The sequence below is a fragment of the Canis lupus genome, chromosome 4 (genome assembly GCF_048164855.1).
Source record: "Canis lupus baileyi chromosome 4, mCanLup2.hap1, whole genome shotgun sequence".
Classification (NCBI taxonomy): Eukaryota; Metazoa; Chordata; class Mammalia; order Carnivora; family Canidae; genus Canis; species Canis lupus.
In genome coordinates this window covers 28,632,205-28,657,740 of record NC_132841.1, presented here as the reverse complement: position 1 = coordinate 28,657,740, position 25,536 = coordinate 28,632,205, and the positions used below count along the sequence as shown (strand labels likewise).

At 45.3% G+C, this 25,536-nt stretch overlaps 1 long non-coding RNA gene across 4 annotated transcripts in view; it reads right to left on the bottom strand.

The window, feature by feature from the left end:
* LOC140632079 (uncharacterized) overlaps positions 1-18,824 on the bottom strand; it is a 126,502-nt gene extending 107,678 nt beyond the window's left edge. For all 4 annotated transcript variants that reach the window (XR_012029595.1, XR_012029596.1, XR_012029599.1 and 1 more), the window contains exons 1-3: positions 18,734-18,824; positions 18,297-18,348; positions 17,043-17,170 (exon numbers count right to left, since the gene is read on the bottom strand). This is a non-coding gene — a long non-coding RNA (uncharacterized lncRNA). The remainder of the gene's footprint in view (positions 1-17,042; positions 17,171-18,296; positions 18,349-18,733) is intronic.
* Positions 18,825-25,536: the final 6,712 nt, after the last annotated feature.

Genomic DNA, 25,536 nt, shown 5'->3' with positions numbered 1-25,536 from the left:
CTCCACACCCTCCTGCCAATTCCGTCAATACCTGCAACTGCGAAAGCCTCTCTGGTAGATCCCTGGGGTTTGGGAATCTCATAACTCATCCTTCCTTCAGGAAATTCCTATCATCACACTAATGCTCGACTTGCCTCATCAGCAACATGTCCTCAATGAAAATTTACTTTCACGGAGCCTTAGGTTTGTATAGGGTTTAGTATATCCTATTTGAGTCACAAAATGCACAAAAGGAAGTGATGGCCCAGAGCAGTTAATTTAGTTACCCAAGGACACTAGCCATCAACTGGAGGAGCTGAGACCTCAACTAGGTCTACCCATCTCCACGTTGTTCCATCCAGCTTAGCAGTGTAAATTACCCCACCAGCCTTTTGGAGGGAGCAGAGATGACTAAGCCACAGTCTCTTCTCTGCCTTCCAGGAGTTCACGAGTTTGGTGGGAGTTGAGCCACAAATAGAAAAAGGTCTACTTTCTTAAAAGGATTTAAAGCCCAGCAATGAGAGCAACAGAAGAGACAGAGAAGGATTCCCTATGTGCTTTAGGGTATTATTTTTATAACATAATTATCAATGATGGGCCTGGGGCCTATGTCCAGGATTGGGGGACCAGCCTATAAGGGTGTGGCTTGGTAGAGCAAGAGGAGGAGGGGTCTGAGGCAACAGTAAGAAAAGCTAAGGGAGGGTTGTGCTACCAGAACAAACCTTTCGTTTAGCAATGGCTGTGTTTCCATTTGTTTAGAACCTTCATATGTAGAAGTTCATAAAAACGACTGTACAGGGCCTGAGGTTAGCTGAGATCTGAGATCCAGCCTGTTTCTCCAATCATAGACAATTCTTTGTTATGGGCCCTATATAAGCACTTTGTATACATTAATTCACTTAATTCTCACAACCCTGTGAAGTCAGTTTTTTTATCCCAAATTTACTGGTGGGAAAAGAGGCAAGTAAAGTTAACTATCTCTCTTAAGTTCTGATGGCTAGTTAGTGATAGAGCCAGAGTTCAAACCCAGGCTGTCTGATCTCTGAGTCTATGCCCTAAGCTAAAACCCTACCACCTCCCTATTGGGCCTTCCATCCTTGGCCAGTGGCGAAACCCATTCTAACTGGTTTGTCCACTTCAAACTAGCTCAGTTGTCTCTAAAGTCCTTTCCAGGACAGGAAGATAGAAGAGCATAGTTTGAACCTATGGTTCTTGGTGGTGAACTAGCAATCTCTCTCCCTTGCCTGATGAGATCCCTGTAAAATGACAGTGAAGGAATTTAAAAGGTATAAACCCAATACAATGAAGAGAATGGGGTGGCGCATCAATGTAGCAGTGATTTCATGCATTTCAAGAACACAGAGACTGACTGGAAATTGAGGAAGTAGGATGGAAAATGAGGCAGCCTAGAACATAGGAGAATGGGGTTACAGCCAAGAAGGAAGCTACTCTGCCATGCCCATCCACAGAGAAATTAAGATGCAAAGTTTCCAGGTAAGAAAGGGTTAGGAAGGCAGAATAGGGAATGAAAAGACGAGAGGTTAATCCAAAGTCTTTGTAAAGAACATTCAACCCCACCCTGCTTCCATCGAACCCCATGGGCGGTGGCCCCTATATCAAAGCATGTATCACCCAGTGAAGACCGCACTCTCAGGAGTTGGAATAAACTATCTGGGAAGACCAAAGACAGCTCATGGGATGTTGCAGCCTCCACCTCACAGCATTTAGGCTCTCTCAGGGTAATAGCAATCTCCTGTTTACCCCACCCTCCCTCAATGGGAACCATACAAGCCCTATGTCTTCAAAGCTCCCAACCTACTCTTTCTTAAACTTGGACAATTTGGGATCATCAGACTTTTGAGACAAACTTTACCAACACAGTTGAGTAACCAAAAAATATTAAAAAATACATATATACCCATGAGGAATCTATGAGGAAGACACAGAAGAGCAGAGAGATTCAAGAAGCTTTTTCATTTGAGAAGCAAAAAAAACATAAAACATGAAACCAATATAAAGACTATGGAAAACAGAGCATGAGAGAATTGTTGGAAATTTAAAATGGGATTATCAAAATAAAATTTTCCATAGTAAGGTTTGGAAGAGGGGTGCCTATGTGGCTCAGTTAGTTAAGCATCTGCCTTTGGCTCAGGTCATGATCCTGCGATCCTGCTCAACCTGGAGTCTGCTTCTCCCTCTCTCTCTGCCCTCCCTAGGCTTGTGCATGCATTCTCTCTCTCTCTCTCTCTCTCTCTCTCTAATATGTAAATAAAATCTTTAAAAAAAAACAATTTAAAAAAAATGGTTGGAAGATAAACTCAAGGAAATTCTCCATGTGGTAAATCAACAAAAAGGTACAAAAATATTTGAATTAGAGGGGCACCTGGGTGGCTCAGGGTAGTTGAGCATCCACCTTTGGATGACCTGAGGGTCATGATCCCAGAGTCCTGGGCTTGAGACCTGCATCAGGCTCCCCATAGGGAGCCTGCTTCTCCCTCTGTCTGTGTCTCTGCCTCTCTGTATCTCTCATGAATAAATAAATAAAATCTCTTTCAAAATAAACAAATAAAAATAGTTGAATTAGAGAATACAGTGCTGAATCTACCGGCTCCAACATTTGACCAATAAGATTTTGAAAAAGAGAGAAGTGAGGGAATCCTCCACAGAGGTCTCATCTGGTAGGCACCAGAGAGGCGTTCAGGGCAGAGAAAACAGCATCCACAAGAAGCAGAGGCCCAAGACAGTATGAGCTATTTAAGGGAACCACAAGCAAGCAGTTCCTAAGAAGGACAGGATCCATGGGAGGAAGGGCAGGGAGATGATATTGCAGAGGTACCACCAGAAAGGCCCTGAATACCACACAGAGGTGTTTGGTCTTTAATCAGAAGGCTTTTGAGGACTTTTTAAGATGAAAGGTAAGATGGTCAGGTTTACAATAAGGGAAGATTAGTCTACAGTCCAAAATATGCAAGATACGCTATTCTGATCAATTGGTATGTAACAAATCACCCCTAATTTAGTAGCTCAAAACAATAGTGCTCTTCTTTTTGCTCACGAATCTGTAATTTAGATAGATTTCAGTGAGGACAGCTGTCTCTGCTCCACGTTGCACCGGCTGGGGAGGCTCCAACGCTGAGAATGATTCAATGGCTTGCGGGCTGGAATCACAAAATGGCTGCTGCAGCACCTACCTCACACTCCTTTGTGAAAAGAGAGAGAGACTGGCCTTCCCAATATTCCCAGCAAATGTCTCCTTGAGTCTCAGGGCATCTGACTGGATCACACAGGTACATCCATGAGCCAATCACTGTGACCCAGGCGATGCAGTATACTGATTGGCCCAGCTTTGGTCACATGGCCTCCCTCCCAACTTGAACTAGAGAGGAGCCCCACCCTAACGTAGACTGGGAGTGGCAAAGGGGAACATCTCCAAATGATGATCTGCAGAGAAAGAGGGATAGAGGCTGGAAAGGCAGACTGACCTCAGGTATGCAGGTTTCTCAGTCTCCCTGTTCCTCCCCTCTCCCTCTGCCTGTTCTTCCACGGAAGCAAGCTCACTGTTGCCATGTCTTGCTGGGTGGAAGGAATGCTAATTCCTCTAACCGGAGCTCTGTACTCAGAAGGGCCATTTACACTCTGCTCAATACGACTGATGAAGCATAAACTAATTAATTCTTAGAGCAAGAGCATCCCTATCAGGTTCTTCCCAAATAGTAATGAATCATTATCAGCCAAAACCTTAACATCTGCTTACTCGATCAATCCACTGCTAGTCACATGCTATTAATGTCATTTGTACTGTTGCCCCGATGCCAGGCAGCCTGCATCCCCAGTCCCCAAGTCTCACTAGGATGTGTGGCCAAAGGACCTCAGGAAGGCAAGAGGATGAGGATTTTACTATGGGCACCCAAGTGCCACTTGATGGGGGGTAGGGGGGGTGTGGCTGTGGGTGCAGTGAAAAAATGACCTATTCCAACTCTTATCATTAGGAAATCTCAGAACTGGGGCACCTGGGTGGCTCAGGTCATGATCTCAGGGTCGTGAGTTCAAGCCCCACATTGGGTTCTGTACTCAGCATGCAGTCTGCTTGAGATTCTCTCTCTCTGCTCCCTCCCCACCCATGTGTGTGCACGTGGGCATGCACGCTCTCTCAAATAAATATTTTTAAAAAAAGAAAGAAAATCTCAGAACTGGAGGGATCTTTGAGCCAAGGGGTTCTTCAGTCTTTTCTTACATACCTCTTTGATGGCAGTGAGCTCATGAGCTCACAAGGCAGCATGTTACATTGTTCTGCACATCTGACTTAGAATTTCTTAGTCTGTGCCCAATTAGTTACAGATTAGTTAATTATATCCAAATTTGAGGCAGCTTGAATGAATATGTCAAATGCTGAAAGAGGAAATGAACAGCAGAGGGACAAAAAGGCAGGAAAAAACAAAGCAAGGGCTAAGATTAGCATGCAGAAAGGCAAACCATCCCATTTTACAGAGCCACGAAATTGACATTAGGCTTCCTGTGCTCAAAACTAAGAGAGGAACCATGATCAGTTATAAATACACACATCAGTAAGAGATAGATCAATGACAGAGAGACAAATAGATCGCAAAAAAAAAAAAAATAGGTTAAAACAACTTGTTACAGAAGTCTGTTTTTCCTGAAAGCATCTGCTCATATTTAACCAAAATCTAATTTCCCTTCAATTTCTACACATCAGTTCAGCTCAACAGACATTTAAGAAATCCCAAGGACCGTTCCATTCCAGAGGCTTCTAGTGCATGCCAGTGATGGGCAAGACATTGGACTATGTGTTCTATGGAGTTTGTCTTCCCCCCAACTTCTACCACTTAATACCCACGTGACTGTAAGCAAGTCATAAGCCTCAGTCTCCTCATCATAACAGAAATAAATAACCCTGGAGTACCTACTTTATAGGATGGGGAGATGTAAATGATGCATGAAGCCCCCCTCCTGTGGAATTAGCCCCACTCTACCCCAGTCATATTGTTAACCACCCCCTTTCACAAACCCTCTGCTCAAGGTCAGGCTAATTGCCTGGTGTATCCCCAGGTTCCAACTTCTCAGTCTTACCTTGCACAAGCTCTGCCATCCACCTGGAATGCCTTTCACCCTACTCTTATGCCCACCTCAATCTCTAAATCTTGCCCACCCTTCACATCCCAGCTCACATACCTGTTCCTATAGGATGTCTGCTGGGAGTCCTACACTGACCCATTCTATTTACTTTCCCCAAACCCACTAGCTTATGTCTGTACCTCCCTCAAGACCAGGGTCTCCAATCAGAAACTCCTTCCTATTCTTTCTCAGGAAATGTAAATATTCTTCCAAATCTCAACTCCTGAGAAAAGGCAACTAAGAAAACCAGGAAAAAAAGTATCATATTCTCCTATGAGAATCAAAGCTTATCAATATAGAGGCATTGCTGGTTTGAAGGAATCTGCCAATGTCAAGTCAAAGCAAGAGCAGGAAAGGCTGACAGGCATAGTTGAAGGTTAAGGTTGACATGAGTCAGTCTTGCTCATGGCTGTTGTGTTTTCAGTATGTGTTTATGCCCTGTTTGCTACTAATGGTGAGTTATTCTTGCAAAAAAATAAATATTAATAAGTTTATATGCACAGTATATTTTACATAAATCTTGAGTGGTGTTCCAAGAAATAACAAGTTTTGGAAAACAAGGAATTCCTTAGTGCTGTTAACCTTGCTGGGAGATCTCAATGTGACATTATTCAGACACTACCCAATTATGTTCACTGACATTTCCCCGTGTTTTAATATACACTATTGGCTATAGTTCTACTCTACTAACTTAATATTTCTTATTTCTTCATCAAAAAGTTTAGTTATACATAAAAATGAGTAAAGAAAATGAAGAACACTGGAAGTCTTCAGAATAACTTAGGATTTTGAAAAGTCCCAGAAATGCTCATTTTTTTGGTCCCTATATCCCAAAGATTCACGTTGTTACATTTAGATGTTCCTACCTTCTCCTCTGCATTACAATTATTTACTCACTGTCAGTTCTCTAATGGACTGCTGGGTTGGATGACAAGATTCCTACCCGGTCAGTGTTCATCATCTCTCCTGCACTGCTTAGCATGGACCTCACACATAGGAAACCAAGACAGTTTCTCAGAATACAAAGAGCAGGGGCATTGGGGGCTTGAATGTCAGCTCTGTCACCTTCTCATTGTCTGGACTTAATATATGGCTTACATGCTCTAAACTTCAGCTTCCTCATCTGAAAAATGAGGGTAATAATAATAATGTCCACCTCAAAGGATTGCAATAGGAATCCAATAAGAAATGTGTATGGGACACACCCAGTGCCTGTTTTATCTTTCTTTCCAATAAACGTTCCCTGCTAAGAAAATGGATGACTCAGTGGATGGATGGCTAAACTGGTGGCAAAAACAGCAAGTGCTTCCCCATACACACGTTCCCCACTCCTACCCCCAAGTCCTTCCCCCACCACTAGAGGGAGAGTCTAAACTGAAAGAATTTAATGAGAGGCAGTGACATTCCCTGAGTCACAGAGAAAGCATCCCTCAAAAGCCAGTGTGCTTTTTGTGATGCCACAGGCCCCAGGAGGGACAAAAATAAATCCCACGTTCCTCAGCAAAACTGAGGCAATCTGTTGTATCTCAAATGGCAGGACCACAGACCAGCTAACAGAGGTTTTCAAATTCTTCTGTATAGGTTTAGACCGTGCTTTGGAAGGAAAGAAAGAAGTGAGGGAGAAAGTGGGAGAAAAAGAGAAAAGAAAAGAAGAGGAAAGAATCAAATAGTGGGCTCACTTAATAGTTCCTCATTTTGTGAGGAAACCCACAGCCCCATACCTCTCACTCATGGGAAGAGAGAATAAATTGGTGACCTGTGTCATGTCTTTCCTTCATTGGCATGGAACTCATCCCCAGCTACACACTAGTCTGCAAGGCTGGGCCAAGTCAGTCATTGAATTAGTCAGAACTCCTTCAGTTGCAAGTGACAGGAATCTAGCTCAAAATGACTTCACCAAAAATAAATAAATTTATTGTCTTCAGTAACATCCAGGGTAGAACTGGCTTCAGCCAAAATGGAATATAGGAGCTCAGATTTTTTTCTTCAGAGCTCTCTCTCTTTCTCTCTCTCTTCTTCCCACCTCCCCATCTTTCAACTCTTCCCCCCTGTTTTAAATTCATTCTCAGGGGAATGCCCGGGTGGCTCAGCAGTTGAGCATCTGCCTTTGGCTCAGGGTATGATACTAGCCCCGGGATCAAGTCCTGCATCGGGCTCCCTGCGAGGAGCCTTGTTTCTCCCTCTGCCTGTGTCTCTGCCTCTCTCTGTGTATTGCTCATGAATAAATAAACAAAATCTTTAAAATAAATAAATAATTAAAAAATACATTCACTCTCAGGGAGACCATCTGACTCAAAGGATCATTTTGAGGGTTAAATGCAGGTGTAGTTGGACTCAGTAGAGTCTGAAACCAGCCACACATAAAAAATGGCTTTCAAAGTATTGCCTTCATCCATGCCTGATGAACTGCACACTCCTATTTTGTAATGACATCACAGGAAGACCCCTTCAGTCTCCTTTCATTTTAAGTATCTGTAAATGGAAATTCCAAGCTCAATCTTGGGGCACCTGGGTGGCTCAGTCAGTTAAACATCTGCCTTCAGCTCACGTCATGATCACGGGGTCCTGGGATCAAGCCCCACAATGGGCTCCATACTCAGCAAGAAGTCTGCTTTTCCCTCTCCTTCTGCCCCCCATTCATGCTTGCTCTCTTTCATTCTCTCTCTCAAATAAATAAAATCTAAAAAAAAAAAAAATCTCAATCACTTATCTCATTAAGCATCACACCCTTCCCATATTCAGCCAGGTATCAACCTGACAGTCCTGCTATAAAGAAAGGCATATGCCCTGCTCTTCTGTCCTCTTCCCCCTTACTTCCTGGAACTCTTTCTCCTTGGGAGCTTTTGGGCTAGGAAAGGATAAAAAAGAAAAGAGGACTGGTAGACATTAGAGTCAATCAATAAATATCCACAGCTCTAACCCCAGCACATGGTTGGATTACCCTTTCCTGCCCCCTTGAAGTTAGGTGGAGTCATGTGGCTTGCTTTAGCAAATGACACTTGAAGATAGATTCCACTAGGATGAGTAGAGACAGACATGGGAATGAACAGGGAATATATCTCTGTTGTCATAAAGCTCTAAGATGTGGGGGCTGTGTGATACTTAGCATGGCCTAGCATGTCTAACTGATATAGGTGGCTACTGGCTCATCCATGGCCTATTCTTCAATCTCTATATGGTAGATCCCCAAACTGATCTTGGAATACATGATGAGTTCTTCAGGAGGCCCTACAGGAAGGAGAACTTTCCACTACACATCCCCAAGAGCTGCTCCAAGCTGACCTCCTCTGCTTCCCTTCTACTACGACCCTTGGTGGTCTATCCAAAGGCCTCTTGCTGCTAAGCTTCCTCCCTCTGCTTCCAGGGTCTTGACAGAATGGCTTAAGTCTGGCAGTATTCCAAAATGTCCATTCCATTCATAAGCAGCTCAAGCAGTTTTATTGTGCCCAAATGCTGTACCCTCTCTCCAACCCAGTGTCTCTCTGTATTTGTTTCCTATTGCTGCCATAATAGATTGCCACAAAGAGTGGCTTAACACAACATAGATGTGTTGTCTTGTGCTTCTGTAGGTCAGACATCCAGCACAGATCTCCTGGGCTAAAATGAAGGTATCAGTAGGGCTCTGCCCTTTCTAGAGGCTCTAGGGGAGAATCTGTTGCCTTGCTGTTCCCAGCATTTAGAAGCCACCTGTATGCTGACCCCTTCCTCCATATTCAAAGCCAGCAATGGCAAACCAAGCCCCCTTCACTTTTTCCTGCCTCTTCCTCCATCTTCCTAGTCATCCCATCTCTCTCTAATGGCAGCCAGGAAAGCCTCCAAGTGCAAGAACTCATGTGATTAGATTAGGTCCAACTGGATAATTTAGAATAATCTCCCTATCTCAAGGTCCTTCCTTACTTAACCTTCATCACATCTGCAAAGCCCCTTTCACCATGTAAGGTAATTCACAGGTTGCTGAGATTAGGTATTCACAAGGTATTAATAGGTTGCTGGGAATAGAATATAGACATCTTGGGGTGAAGTCAGGGGTATTTTTCTGCCTACCACACTCTCCAATTATCTTTCACCCCTGTCTAAATAAGCACAGGGAGCAGATCAACAACCCCCTTAAAGAGAAATTAAGCCAAGAACTAAAATGTCAATCTTTCTTTATCCAGCACTCCTCCATCTCTGTTAGTGATTCTCTTAGAATCTCTTACACGGAGTGGGGAACAAATGTCCCTCTAACCTCCCCCATGAGAAATGAGAACAAGAAAGCCATATCACCACCCTCCTAGTACCCCCTCCTACTCCCACCAGAAAAATTATTTGAAGATTTAAATATTCTTTGAAATAATTTATATATTTTTATTTCCCACAGAAATATAATGTAAGACATACATAACTTTAAATTTCCTACTAGTCACATAAAAATAAGCCAAAAGAGGGGTGCCTGGCTGGCTCAGTCAGAAAAGTGTGCAACTCCTAATCTCAGGGTTTTGAGTTTGAGCTCCATATTGGGTATAGAGATTACTTAAATAAATGAAACTTTTCAAAATGAGCCAAAAGAAATGTGAAATAATTTTAATATTCTACTTCATCAACTCAATATATCCAAAATGTGATTTCAACATGTAATCATATAAAAAATTATTGAGATACTTTACAACCTTTTATTGTACTAAGACTTTGGAATCCAGTGTGTATTTTACATTTACAGCACATCTCAATCTGGACTAGCCACATTCCAAGTGTTTAATAGCCATCTTGGGGGGCACCTGGGTGGCTCAGCGGTTGAGAGTCTACCTTTGGCTCGGGCTGTGGTCTTGGGGTCCTGGGATTGATCCCACATTGGGCTCCCTGCATAGAGCCTGCTTCTCCCTATGCCTGTGTCTCTGCCTCTCTCTATGTGTCTCTCAAGAATAAATGAATTAAATCTTAAAAAAAAAAAAATAGCCATCTGGGGCTAGTGGCTACCATACTGAACAGTGCCACACCTAGACTTTCGTCTGTATATGCTGGGACAATGTGGGGCCAGGGTCTGGGCTGCAATAATGAACAGAGGTTAGAAGAGCCCATTCCGGGCAGCCCTGGTGGCTCAGCGGTTTAGCACCTCCTGCAGCCTGGGGTGTGATCCTGGAGACCTGGGATCGAGTCCCACATCGGGCTTCCTGCATGGAGCCTGCTTCTTCCTCTGCCTGTGTCTCTGCCTCTCTCTCTCTCTCTCTGAGTAAATAAATAAATCCTTAAAAAAAAGAAGAGCCCATTCCGTAGCATCTTCTACGTGTCTATACTCTTTGCCTTTGGTATTCTTTATAACACAGGTCCTTTCTGCCTATCCTTTTACTTCATGATGGGCTATTCCCACGCAATGGGAAAGTCTCATTCACCATGCACTTAAACCCTGAAGGGCTCAGTACATAGTTTGTATTCATATGTGTTACTACTATCCTACATAATGCTGAGTATAGGGACAGACACACAGTAGGTACCCCAGAAGAAGCTGTTGAATGAATTGGCTTTTATTTATTTTATTTATTCCCCAAGTATTATTTCCAAGTTCCATGAAGTTATGCCAATACCAAGCCCAGGACCAGGCACATAGTGGATTCAATAAGTATATTCCATACATATTCCCCAATAGGGCCCAGTCCTGGGCACTGATCATGGCAGATGCTCAGTAAGAGCATCTTACTGAGCACAAAGGAGTTAGAAGAGATTGTTACAGTTTGGAAACAGGAGCTAGACCTCCTTCCCCAAAATATAAAGCTATAGCCAATTGAGGAACTTAGAAAGTGGATGACAATGTGGAATGTCAAAGCCAAAATAAGGGGGATCTGAAAGGTCATCTCATCCAGCCCCTTTGTTGTACAGACGTGGAGGCTGAGGCCTGGAAATGGAAAGGGACTTGCAAAGCCAAGAAGACACCCCAATCCCCCAGCAGAGAACCAGGGCTCTGTTCTGGACTAAAAACCCTGAAATGCTCCCCATGGCTTTGAGTGAAGACAAAAAGTAATGTTCTGACTTGGGGGATGGAGGGGTCATGAGGAGTGGGCCTGAAAGTTATGTTTGGTCTGCCTCCAATTTCCCATTTGGTCTTGAGAAAGCCCTTTCCCTTTGGGGTCCCCATCTAGAAGGTAAGGAGCAAAATCCAAGCTGAGCTTCTACCAAGATTTCATAACATCACACCGACCACTAAACTCATTTTTCAGATGGGAAAACTAAGGCCCAGAGGTGGGAAGGGACTCATGTAAGATCAGCAGATCTTTACTTAGGGTTCTTTCTTCTATGCCAGGAAGTGTCTCCCCCGATGATGGCACTCACCTCCTCTCCTTCCTACCTCTTTTCTCCTGACTTCCATAGTAGGGGCAACTACTGCTTCTTTGAAAGGCAGAAGAGGAGAAAGAGGCATCTGGAGGAAAGGTAGGCAGTCAGCTGACTTTTCTAAGCAGGGCTCTGACTCTGGGGGAAAGAAGAGAGTTCAAGAGCTAGGCTGAGGTGAAAGCTGGCAGCCAACAATCAAGCCTAGAGAAAAATGCAAATGAAACACAGCCAAGGAGGAGAAATGCAGAGACCTGAGGCTGGTTCCACCAAGCATGCATGCGCGCGCGCGCGCGCGCACACACACACACACACACACACACACACACACGCTCAGCCTCGCGTCCCGCGTCATTCAATTCCCCTGCGTGTTCTAAACCTAGATGATCAGATAATAAGAGGTTGAGTGGTATGCATAACATCAAGTTGATTAAATTTGTTTACTGATAATTCTTTCAGGTTCCCATGAATATCGTGTAATTTCCTTGCTGTATTTCAAACAGATTTGGGCTAATGCATTATTGACAGCACCCTTGCAGACCATCTCGACAATGTCATTCAGGATAATTATTTCACAACAGATTTCCAGAGCCCCTGGTTCCTGTTGGGATTCACTTGGGCATAAATTACAGAGCCGAATATTTAATCAGTGTCCCCATTAGAACCCCGCGGCTTATTTTTAGGAATGGAGGAGGGAGAGCGGGTGGGGGAGAGAGTATTTGTCTTATTACAGCATGAATACATTTCTTCTGTTCTGGGTGGGTTGGTTGGTTTTTTGTTTTTTGGGTTTTTTTTTCCCCAAAGCTCAACCAAGCTGAAAAGCAGCCTGAAGCATCCTTGCCTTTTTTAGAAATAAACACAAGCATTAATCTTTTGACTGCATTAAATTAAATATTAATGTTAACGGATCACATAATGTGAAGTTAAAAAAGCGATTAACATTTATACCACATTCTCTCTCCGTGACTTTTCCGTTACACAAATTAGCCCTTCTCTTTACTAATAACACCTAAGCAATGGTACCTTGGAAGGGTAGGACCAGGAGATCAGGGACTGGGTGACTGTTTCTGGCATCTCTAAAAGAGAACCGGGGCAGGGAAAGAGGTGTCGACGGGAGCCGTTGACCAGCCCTGCCTCCCTGCTCAGCTTGTTCAGCCAGAACCGAGGCGTGATGTAGTTGCTCCCTTGCAAGGAATAATCTCTGGGCTAATTAGCAATGCCAAGGGGCGCTGTGCCGGATCCAGCGGTGTTTACATTTCCGGCTATTTGTGTTGTTCAAGCAGCAGAATCAATCAAGCAGGGAACCTGTGCTGAGCGCCCACTCCTAGCCCATGAGCCATGCCTCAGCTGCCAGCCTCCCATTGCTGTCCGGCTTTGCCACTGTCACACCCCAGAAAGCAATCACACGGGACCGCCAGTGGCCTCCCACCTGCTGGCTCCAGCCACCTCTCCCCTAGCCTGTCTCCACAGACTGATCTCTGAAGCCTGTGAAGTTGGCCATTACCCCTCCTTTGTAAGAGTGTGCCTCTCCAACGTTGAGACTTCCTCTGACCCCTCTTGTCACTTGAAATTCTTTATTACCCACTGCCAAGCCCATTAGAAGCCACCAGGCACTGGGAGTCCCCTATCGTCCTTTCTTCCTTCCTCCTCCCCTCCCCCCAACTGCTGACCCCAGTGCTGGCTGCCCTCCCCCATCAGCCCTCCCCCACTGCCTAATTCAGATCCATGCCAGGTCCCTAGGCTTGCTGAGTCCCTGGTTGTCTACATGCAGGCTCTCCCTGTAGCCCCCAGGCTTCCCACCTTACTGCTGCCAGAGAGACTGCACTTCTGATGGCTCCCAAGGCCCCCAGGATGAGGTCTACCTGCAGCCTGCAGGACAAAGGCATTCACAACCAGCCCCAACTCGGATCACTAGTCCCTGGCCACTCCCTACCACACACCCTCTGTTGTAACTAGATGAGACTCCTCATCATGAATGATTTCTGTCTGGAGAGAGGAGAAATGAGGGCAGGAGACCTTTCAGCCTTCACAAAACATTACTGTGCACCACCTATCATTTGCCATAGGATGGGCAACTGCAAGGAATCCAATCTTGGCCCTCTGCTCAGAGAAGGGCTCTGAAGTGACTGTCTCACTCGGCCTGGGGCTCCCACAAGGTCAGAAGAGAGCTATCCAGCTCACTGGGGCTGGTCAGAGAATCTTCATGGAAGCCAGGCATTTGAGCTGGACCTCCAAGGAATAACAGGATTTCAATAGGCAGACAGTAGTGTTCATCTTATTAATTTATCTGGCCTGACTGGCACTGGCAATGAAAGGGGGAAATGGGACCAGACATGGGACAATGTCTCACAGGGTTCCAGGGGCATCTCTATCCTCCCTGTGAAGAAGGAGCTGAGGCCCCAGCCTGAGGGAGCTCCTCCGGGTCAGCAGCTCCCTGTGAACCACCAGCTCTACTAAATCCACTTCTCAAATCTGGGACCCTGAATTCTTTCCTATCTCCCCCACTTATTGAGCAGAATTTGGAGCCAGGAACCTGAGTTCCAATCCTGGCTCAGCCATTAACCAGCAGTGCAATCTTGGGCAGCTTCCTTGGAAAAAATGAGCCTCCATTTCTTCATGTGCAGAAAGGGGTTAACAATAATGCCCCTCGCAGGCACACAGGACATCAGGTAGGGAGAATGGGAAGCCCTGTCAGGCGCCATGCTCCGTCACGGCCTCACACCCCCAACCCCCGGCGCCTTTGCGGTCCTGGACTCCGTCATGCAAATGCCCAGCTGGAGTCTACTGTGAGCTCAGTGTCCTAACTGCCTGGCAAGCACAGCTCTGCCCTCCAGAGCTCCTCCGGTGCTTGGCCCAGTCCACAGTCTACGAGCAGAGGCCCTGTGCACCTCCACCTCTCCCTTTCCTTGCATAGTACAGACAGAGGCCTAGAGAGGGGGCCGTCTCTATGTGTGTCACAGTGAACTCTGCCGACACCTGCTGCCATGCTTTCCTCTCCTCCTCACTCTCAGGGCACCACATGAGCCTTGTTCATCTTTGACTTGCAGACTTGGTTACCACTGCTCCAAGATCAAAACATCAGAGAGCCAGACAGGACTGTGGCTCTCTATTGCCAGTGCTTTTTGTTACATTTTCATTTTTTGACCAGTACACCTACAGCTGGCCCTTGAACAACGCAGGAGGGTTAGGGCGACCTACCCCCTGCACAGTTGAAACTGCACGTACAACTTTTGGCTCCCCCAAAATTTACCTAAGAGCCTACTATCATCTTACCAATAACATAAACAGTCGATTAACACATATTTTGTATATGCATCATATACCGTATTCTTACAATAAAGTAAGCTAGAGAAAAGAAAATGTTACTAAGAAAACGATAAAATACATTTATAGTCCTGTACTGTATCAAAAAAAAATCCACATATAAGTAGACCTGTATAGTTCAAACCCATGTTGTTCAAGACTCAACTGTGTAGACTTTAAAAACTCAAACGGTACCAAGGAGATTTAGTGGCAAGTGAGTCTCCTACCTATCACCTCCAACCCCAGTCCATAAAGTGCCCTTTCCAAGAGGTATCTGCTATTACTAGAGAGATCTTATGTAAATTCAAACGTATTTCTATATTTTTACACAAATTTTAGCATATTACACATATTGTTCTCCACCTTGGTTTTTTTTCACATACTGTATCTGAGAGATTAGCCTAAATCAGTACATATACATTCTCCTGACTCTGAGAGGTAGCTTCCCACCGCCAAAGTACTGATATATTCCAGCCGTTTTCCCAAAACAGCACCAAAACAGTCAAACACCAGTATAAAATGAAAGCTAATCTTATCGGTTCCACAGAAAAAAAGTAGTGCTGTTCTCTTCAAACCATCAGTGGGTAGCTGGCTGGCCAGGGAGTCAAAACCCACATGGCCTCCCTTGCCTCATCTGAAACACCAGGAACCCTTAGGACATTGGTCCTCAAAGTGTGGTCTCTGTATCAACAGTGTCAATGTCATCTGGCATTGTTTGGCAGTGGGAAGCTACCTTTCATTTCCCTGGAGCACAGTGGTCATCCCCACCCCACCCCCGCCATGGGGGGGCATGGGTAGGGGGACGACCCTGGGACAAGAGCTGTGCCATCAGAGCAGAAAAGGGGCCTTCCTAGCCAATCTCCTCCCCACTGGACACACTATATCATAGAGTAGGGCCTGGTGAGGAGGGGCATCACAACCCAAGTGTGTCCCCAGAAAGGAAGCTCCCCACCATGGCTGCACTGCTGGCTTTCCCTCTGCTCTGAAACCTTGGCTCTGATTCACTGGTTCTCTGGAGAACTAGACTCTGCATTTGGCCTAACTTTCTGAGCAGCTGCCTTTGAAAACAGGGAAAAGTCCAGCTATCACTGATTTGCTCACTCTCTGCCCCCACCCCAGAGTTCCCAAGCAACCTGTCAATACCATCTCAAGATCTGGGCCTCAACTGCCAGGAGCATAGGTCCCTTTCTCAACACAGTAGAAGACACAGAAGTACCAGTCAATGCAGAAATATGCCAGAAATGTGCCAGGTGAGGTTGCAACATCCTCATGGTCCAGTGGATGGGGATTTGGAAGACTGCTGGCATTTGTCACTGACGATCATCACTGTGGCTGAGTCTTCCTACTATGGAATACCCTACTGCGTGAGTCTTCCTAAGTCAGAAAACAATGCAGGCCTGAGAGTTGTTTCATATTTCCATTCTCCTCTTTGCAGCTAAAGCCCAGTGTGTCATCAAAGTGGACCCATGACTTAAAGAGGCCTGGGTCAGGAGGAAATGTGTCCCAAAAGTAGAGGCAGCTCCCAGGTCCCTAGGGTATCACAGTGGGGTGGAAGTAGCACCAGCTCCACACCAAGCCTTCGCTCAGCTCAGTTCAGACTGTGGTCCTGGTGCTACCCTTATCCTGCTTCCCTAGCTACCCTGCTGGTGCTCTGATAGGTCACATTCTCTTTCAACAAATTCCTTTGCCACTTTAGCCAGAAGTCATTTCTGTTGCAAGCAACAGTGAACTTAGACTAACACTCTAACTTCAGAATCCTCTGAAACCGAGAGGAACTTTTGTCCAGAACTTTCTTCTCTATGTCATCAGAGCAAGCCGTCCATCCTTGCAGGGATCTGCAGCCCTCGACTTAGCTTGTTGGTAATAAATATTCCCTTATGCTTAAGTGGCAATTATGCCCTATTCAAAGCTGTCCCCTCCACTATCGTGTTCACCATCCTAATAAGCACAGGTGAGGTTGAGAGAGGCCAAGGGACAGGAAGGCAGAGGGAGCCTGGGACTCAGGACACCTGAGGGTTTGGGGCTTTTTTTTTTTTTACTGTTATCACTACTATTAATGACAATAATAAAAGCCACTATTTGTTAAATGTTGGCTATTTGCAAGCAGTAGGCCAAATACTTCATTATACATCATGCAACCCTATGAGGTAGATGTTTCAATGTGCATTCTAGTAATAAGGAAACAAGCTCAGAGAAGTTAGTTAATTTGCCTGAAAGCATCCACTTACTCAGTAGAGAACTTGGACTTGAATCTGGGTCCAAAGCCAGAATTCTTAGTTATTATATTAAATGGCTCCCCACGGTTCTGTGGTTCTGCGTCTGCCTACCTTTCTGACAGACCACTTAATCCCCTCTGAGCTCCAGGGTCACCAGCTCCAGTAACTGCAACACTGAGGTTTACATTCTCCAGGAAGAAACCGAGTGCCCTTGAGACAAGGTTCCCTTCAGCCAAGCTCTGCTGGGGGAAGGGATTTAATTAGAACCCAGGTGTCTCAAACCCCAGCATCAAAGCCTACTGGACAGGCTCACATCCAGCCAACAATGGAGCCATAATTTTGCAATCTCAGCATTAGTAAATCCTCTCTCCTGCTCTTTGGTGATCTTGCGCAAGGTAGCTGGCTGGACAGGTGAGCATTGCCACATTATTAATTTGGATGCTGATTCACCCCACCTCCTAATTGAGAAGGATTCTAATTACAAAACCCTGGAAAGTGGCAGGTCCTGGGAGCTGACGGGAATCAGCCCATTACTGCGCCTTCCCTTGTCTTGCCTCGGGGGCAGTGCGGAAAGGGAGCACAGAGCAGAGGGAGTGCTGGTCAGAGAGGGCATGTCTCTACCAGCTGAGGGAGGGGGCTGTGGGCTCTGCTAGGTAGCAGGGGAGGGGGGCTGAGTTCTGGGCAGCTCAGCTGGGGACCCAAATAGCTGACTCTGCCCTTTCACTGTGCTCAGAGGCGGAGCCACACCCCACCCTCAGCCCAGTGGGACCAATTAAAGCATTTACAGTAAAACACAGGAGGGGATGTACCTCCCCGTCTCCATCTTGCCACGTTTGTTGAAGGAGTGCCTATGACATTACACAGATTAATACTCCACTGAGCAAATTAATCCTTGGGATTTCACTCACTACCTGTGGCTTATAAATTTTAATTGGCTCTAAACCGCCACCTGAATTGATGTGGGAGTGTAGCGATGCAAGGCAAGACATCAGAAACAGTGCCAGCCACACGTGTAGCTTCAGGAAGGAGGAAGGAGGGGGATGCCATATTCCAGGTGCCAAAGGGGTGAGGGAAGAAGGAAATCTTTCAGCGGCCCGCCAGTAGTATTTCTTTGTGCATTCAAAGGGGCGGGCAGGAGGATGAAGAGGCAGCCCTTGGCCTCCTCTTTCCCTCTGCTTGTCTCAATCTTGTCCATCGTTCAAATCTCACACGAATTCGACAATTCGACAAGCTTTGAGCATTTGGTATATGCCACATAGGGAGTCAGTGTGTTTAGAGATTGCTGGGTTGTAAGAAAGGGAAATTCACTGAAAACCACCCCCCTCCACCTACCACCCTACCCTTGGTTAGAAGTAGAGACAGTACCGTTGTGAAGATGCTCAGGTGTCACAGGGAAAGGAGAGGAGCCTCAAGGGACCTGGAAGGTGATCAAGCCATACTGTTACTTTCAGGGGCATGGACCTCTTTCTCTCCACACACAGGCTGCTCATCTTCCTGTGCAAAGCCTTTGTAGCCAGCCTCCCAAACACAGCAGCCTCAGGTGCCACAGTTAATGCCCTCAGTCACTGTGTGCCACTTCAAATTTCCAGGAGAAAGGAGCTGACCGGCCCAAGCTGCATCTCTCTCCACCATTTTTGCCCTTTGCTAGGCTCACCAGTGGCTTCTACTTATTGAAACTTGGATTGGCTTCTAGGACTCAGCTGGTGCCATCTTTCGTCCAACTTCTAATTAGGCCTTTTTCAGCCACTCCCATCATTTTGACCATGTTAAGGGCCTCAGAGCACTGCCTCTACTCCACCCACCTGCTATCCCTGAACTTGGCTCCACTCTGGCCCCTCCTGCCACACCCGTCTCTCCCTGCAGTGAGAAGTGCACGGACCTCCCCGCCCCCCCGCCCCGCCCCAGACTGCATGGTTCCGTTCTAGACTAGCGATGTCCAATAGAACATTCTCCGACGATAAAGTTCTACATGCACTGTCCAGTGGCAGCCACTAGCTATGAGCGACAGCAAATGAGTCCTGGAAACATAGCAACTACTGCTGAGGAACTAAAGTTTAATTCATTTATTGATCATTTTTTATCTTATTTTCATTAACTGTACCTCTCACAAATCTCCTAGCCCTGCCAGACTTCTTTTCTAATCCCACCCCCACCTAACAGCAGCCCTGAGTCACTCTGACTCTGTCACCTACATTTCAGAACAAAGTCTGGCTTTTCAGCCTAATAGTCAAGGTTTTTGTAATCCCACTTCACCTACAACCCTTCCTCCCTCCTCTCCCCCTGCAAAGCCATACAGCAATATCTGCACTCCTTCTTTATGCTCTTTGAACAAGCCTTGACTTTTCTCCCTTCTGTGCCCTGCAGACCATTCTTTCTGCCCCAAATGTTCTCCACCCCACCTTCACTGCAGTGCTAGCAAACTCTTATTCATCCTGCAAGCCCCAGGTGGACTGACATTCCCAGAGACTCTTCTCTCTCCAAGTTAATGTGCTGTGCTTCTTCCGTCCCCACATACCAAGGTCAGGCCTACATAAACTTTGGGTAGACCAGAGCATGTGTAGGTTTAACACTGAGATGACATTCATATCACTGCTATTTAAATATTAATTCCACCCACGGTCCTCTATACATGTGAGCATCCCTGGAAGCCTCTACAAAGGGGTAATTTGTCATTTTGCACAAGTGTGGACTTGAATCTCATTCTGGAAGGCTAGTGTACAGGGGGACTGTACAGCTGCTTCATGAGCCTGACTAGCCACTCGACATCCATTTCTCGACATCCATTTCTCGACACATATTGCCTATTTTCCATTCATTATTTATGAGATAAAAGTGACTTTTTAATGGAAAAAAACTTTGTGAAAAAAATGCCTCTCTCATCTCCTAGCCAAAAAAGCTCTAAAAAGCTCTGTGATAGTGTGCATATAAATGTAGTTACACATCTTTTTATTTTTTATTGAGATATAATTAATCTACAGTGTTAGTTTCATGTGTACAATATAAAGATTCAACAACTCTGTACACTTCTCAGTGCTCAAGACAAGTGCACTCTTAATCCCCTTCACCTATTTCACCCATCCCCACGGTAGCCATCAGTTTGTTCTCTGTAGTTAAGTCTGTTTTTGTCTCTTTGTTTTAGAATCCACATGAATGAAATCATATTGTATGTCTTTCTCTAGCTGACTTATTTCACTTAGCATAATACTCTCTAGTTCCATTCATGTTGTTGCAAATGGCAAAATTTTATCTTTTTATGGCTGAATAATATTCCTCTGTGTGTGTGTATTCTTTATCCATTCATCTATCAATGGACACCTGAGCTGCTTGCATATCTTGGCTATTGTCAACAATGCTGCAGTAAACATAGGGGTACATGTATCTTTTCAAATTAGTGTTTTCCTTTGCTTTGGGTAAACAACCAGTAGCGTAATTACTGGATCGTATGGCAATTCTATTTTTAATTTTTGGAGGAACCTCCATACTGTTTTCCATAGCGGCTGCACCAATCTGCATTCCCAGCAACAATGCACGAGGGTTCCCTTTTCTCCACATCCTCGCCAACAGTTATTTCTTGTTTTTTATTTTGGCCATTCTGACATGTGTAAAGTGATATCTCATTGTGGTTAAATTTGCATTTCCCTGATGATGTCTGTTGGCCATCTGTATGTCTTCTTTGGAAAAATCAAGACGGTCTTGGGATATAATCTGTAAATCCCATGAGTCTCCCAGTGTTTCTCAGAGGATGATCCCTGGACCAGGGAAGTAGAGAGGCTGATGCGTCACCTGGGAGTCTTTTCAATATGTAAATCATGAGCTCTCCCTCGTCTTGCTAAATTGGGAACTCTGGGGTACGGCCCAGCACCCTGTGCTTTAACAAGCTCTCCAGGTGGTTCTGACACCGTGGTCTATTTTTGTATTATGAGAGCTCCTGAGTGGGAGTGTTCTGCCCCTCTCAGCTCTCCATGCCCAGCCCCTAGTCCAGTGTTCACATGTGATAAGCCTTACATAGGTCGATATGTGTGTACTGAATGAGAAAATGAATGCATGCATGAGTGGATGAACAGAAAGTTAAAAACAAATAGAAAAGAAATTGAGCAACAGATGCAAAAGAAACTAGAATAACTTCTTGTTAGGCATTCATTCAGACCTTCTGGTCCAATGAGTAGGAAGAGAAGTGTGAATAGACGATACATGCATTGTAGACCCCCCGGACCTGCTCCTCTCCCATCCCCCCCATGGCCCCCACCCTTGTACTGAGACCTGAGTGGCAGTTCTTGGTCATTCACCCCCCTCTCCAACCCATGTCCCAGGTGAAAATGCCTAAGTTCCTCAAAAAGGAACCCAGGAGCAAGGGAGCACTGGGTCCTAAATGGCCTGTGCAGGACCCATAAATTAATTACTTAATATCATTTACAGAAGGCCAGTTGGTCTCAAGATGAATGGAGCTAATGCTGTTCCTGGCATCCAACTTAAAGATTCAAGGCGCCAGAAATACAAAGGAAGGCTTCTTTCAACTTCCAGACTAGGCTGCTGAATAAAGCTGGAAGGATGGGATGGGGGGAGGGGGACTATTCAAAGAAGGAAGAAAGGTTTCTTTAGTGAAGAAATATTAATCTCAATATTCACATGGCGTTAAAATATATGTTTGAGATCTCCAGAATGAGATGTTCATAAATAGATAAGCTCTAAGTGGATGATTTTTTAGCCTTGATTTTCCTTTACTGAAATATAATTAACACTTCCTGAAACCAGCTAGCTTGGAATAATTTAGTTCAATTGTAAGTATGCAAAACACTTAACAATTAGCTCCATGAAATGAGACCAGCCAGCACTGAGCCGACTTCATTAATGCCCTAAGTGCATATGCCCTATTATAAGAGCTTTCAGAAATATTGTATAAATCTGAAATGCCCCCATAGAATGGAACGGGGAGGGAGTTTCCGATTATTTCCATTCATTTGAAAGCTACATCTCATAAACGCAGCGGTCTGAAAGATGACGGCAATTGGTTTTAATATTTTTACAGCCGCTTCGAGGTGGTAAAAAGAAAAGAAACCAAGGTATTGTAATGGGGTCTTTAAAGCCAGCATGATTTAACCTCCCATAAAGAGGGGCAGCTTGGGCGGGAAAAGCTTATGAGTTCTCAGAGTCAAGGGCCCTGGGTTCAGCAGCATGGCCTGGCACATGTCCTTCACCTACCTGGGTTTTCTCATCTGTAAAATGGGGATAACCAGGGATACTATTCAAATAAGTGACCATCAGCGCACCACAAGCCCAGAGCAATTGGAATGAATGCTGGCGGTAAATGACCAGAGCCATGGACACAGTGGTATGGTCTTCACACCCAGTACCCTCCCCTGTTCATCCTGCTTGAACATCAGAGCAGCAGAATGAGAATGCATACCTCAGAGAGCTGCTGAGATCATTACAGGAGATACTGAATGGAAGAGGGATTCAAAGGGGGAATCCAACTCTTCAAATACAGACAGATACTGGCTGGAGGCAAAGCCCTCATGATGTTAACATCAACTCAGGCTACTTCTATCTGGGAGCTCTGAGTGGAGTGAAAAATGAAGAATTGCCAAAACAGAATGAAAAAGAATTGGGCAATTTTCAATGTGTACATTTACCAAAATATTGTTCTAACCCACCAACCCAAAACAAAGTACAATCCATGAGATTTTGCTAGTCATGAAATAAAGCCTGTATTCCTGAAGAGTACGGAGCCCACCGGCATGGAAGGCCAGGAGAGAGACACAAATTCCAGACTGCAAGACGCCCATCTTTCTTTCAGTCCCACCAATGAGCTCTAGAACTACGTGTGACCATAGGGGGCAACATCAAATGTCCACATCTGAAACCCGAGGGGAGGGCAGCCATAACACCTGGGTTCCCTGAAAACAAGGTGGCAAGTTGCCAGTTCCACCTATGGAGAGTGCTGGCTAAAAGTGAATTCTTCCCCACATCTGGACCTAAATCTGTCCTGGGCACTGCTGGGCAGGCCGGCTACTCATTCCCCAGAAGAGCCCCGGAGACAAGAGGCACTGAACACAACCCCACAGTGTGCTTTCACCAGACAAGGGCTCTCTTGGGGAAGTGAGGTGTGGTGCATCTGAGTCTGGAGAAGTAGGCAGCAACATGAATTAGGTTAGAAGTTACTGAGTACCTGGCCACATCATGTATTTTTCATGTATAAAACTCTCTCCTTTACAGACATGAAAACTGAAGCTCTAAGAGGTCAAGTGACTGGCCCAAGGTCACACCACTAATGAAGAGTAAAACTGAGATTCCTGCTTGCCTCTTCTGCATCAAAGCTCATGCTTTCTGTACCCACTCATCACACTGTTTCTAGACACACATTTAGGTGAGGTACCTAGCACAGTGCCTGGCCTGGACGAGGTGCTTATAAATGCCTAAGGAATTTGAATAGAATATACTAAATATGGATCTTGTATTGATTTCCTACTGCTACTATAAACAAATTAACACAAACTTGGTGGCTTAAAACAACACAGATCTACTACCTTACAGTTCTAAAGGCCAGAAGTCCAGAATGGGTTGGCAGGGCTGCATTCTTTATGGAAGCCCTAGGAGAGAATCTGCTTCTCGGCTTGTCAAGCTTCTAGAAGCTGCCCACACTTCTTGGTTTGTGGCCTTTTCTTCCGACTTCAGAGCTAGCAGCAAACCATCTTTAAATCTCTCTCTGAACTTCATTACTTCCATCAACAAATCTGCTTCTCTAACTCTGACCTTCCCGTTGCCTTCCTAAGAGGACCCAATGGGCCCACCCAGGCAATCTAGGGTAATCTTCCCATCTCCAGAATCTTCATTTAACCACATCTACAAAGCCCCTTTAGCCATGTAAGTTCACATAGTCACAAGGTCCAGAATTAGGACATGGACTTTTGGAAGCTCATTATTCAGCCTACCACAGACCTTAATAAATGAAATCATAATAGTCATTCCCTCTTTAAAAAATAGCAAAATGCTTTAGCATGAACTTAATTCCAGATTTTCAGGATAAGACTCAATATCAAATACTGGTACTCCTTACCGATACTAATTTAGTGGCTTTTACCTGCATACTTGTCATAATAAATGCCTTCTAAGGATTTCATTTCATCCTGAAAAAGTCCCTGTAATTTAGACATTATTATCTCCAATTTACAAAGTAGTAACTGCAGCTTCAACCATTACACAATTTGCTCAAGGCCACAGTTAGTACATGATGGAGCTGGGAATTGAACTTGGAATGGCAGGAGAGGAACTGGCCATCCTGATTTTGATTCAGGAATTATTTCTACCAAAGCCTGTGCATGAAGAGAAAGTGCTCTGGAAGATATAAAGAGGTCTTAATATTAAAAGGAAACACAAAGAATATAAGTAAGAAAGCATTTGGAGCCAAATTCCAGTTCTGCCACTTGGGCCTCAGTTTCTTTATCTGTAAGTAGTCTTAAGCTCCTTGGGGGGACGTGGACATTGAGTGGAGACAATGCAGGCGAAGCACAGTAACAGTGTTCCATTTGTGTAGGTTGGGCAGGGAGGAAGGCCAGGCGTGGCCCTAAGGTCCTAATGCTAGAACTAACGCTGGTCAACCTCAAGCTGCTCCTTCCCCTGTCTGGACCCAAGGCCTCTCGCCTCTCCTCCACTCCCCCAGCTCCTCAAAGTCCAGTGAAAAAGATGGGCTCAGCAGCTCTGCAAGCAAGCTCTCCCTCTCCAATTTCCAGCAAGAAGACAGTACAGGCTTCCTGACTCCAGACCAAAGGCCTTCCTGGTACTACAAGCATTCTCATTTCTCAGTCCCAGGGCAGCCTCAGAATGGATAGGAATGTGTAAAAAGGTCTTAAAGAATCTTGCTCAGAACCACTTTCCACAGATGCCCTTCACGCCTCTTCCAGCAGAATCATTTATCAGGCGCATGAAAACATGAGAGTAACTACAGGGTCTGCAGCCTGGTCCCAAACTGTGTTTTACATGGGGATTAATGACTAGTGTGATCAACCGGGAAAGGCTGGCTCTGGCAGCTTCACGATGACATCATCTGGGCAGCTTCTTTGTCCCTGGGAAGAGAGCTCCACCCCTCGCCATCTTATACCCTTGGGAGAGCCCACGGCTAGACTGCCATGTCAAAGTGTAGCTGACAACAACGGGCATGGTGCTACAAGACCAGCTACCCTGTAAGAAGAGGCCCAGAGGCCTGCCCTAGGTCACACAGCCAGCTAGCACAGCCCCTGACTGTCTGCTCAGCCACTAAGTGGCTATTGTGACCTTAGGCAAGTCACTTACCCTCTCTGTGCCTCAATTTCATCGACTCTAAAATAGAGGCAATAATGAACCTATTTCAAAGGTTGTCATGAACACTAAATGAATTAAAATATGTAAAGCACTTATATGAGGTACCCAGCCCATATTAAGACTGTGCTATTACTAACTACTACCTTCCTACTGCTTGGCTCCAAGCCTCCTGGATCCTGTACTTAGGCTCTTCCCATGACATCAAATCATGTCTTTCTGCCAGGTCAGTGCTCTGACATTGCCATGTCTTCTCTCCACAGCTAACATGGAAGTCCTGACCCCACAGGGACCTCAAGGTCTCCCATTCTCC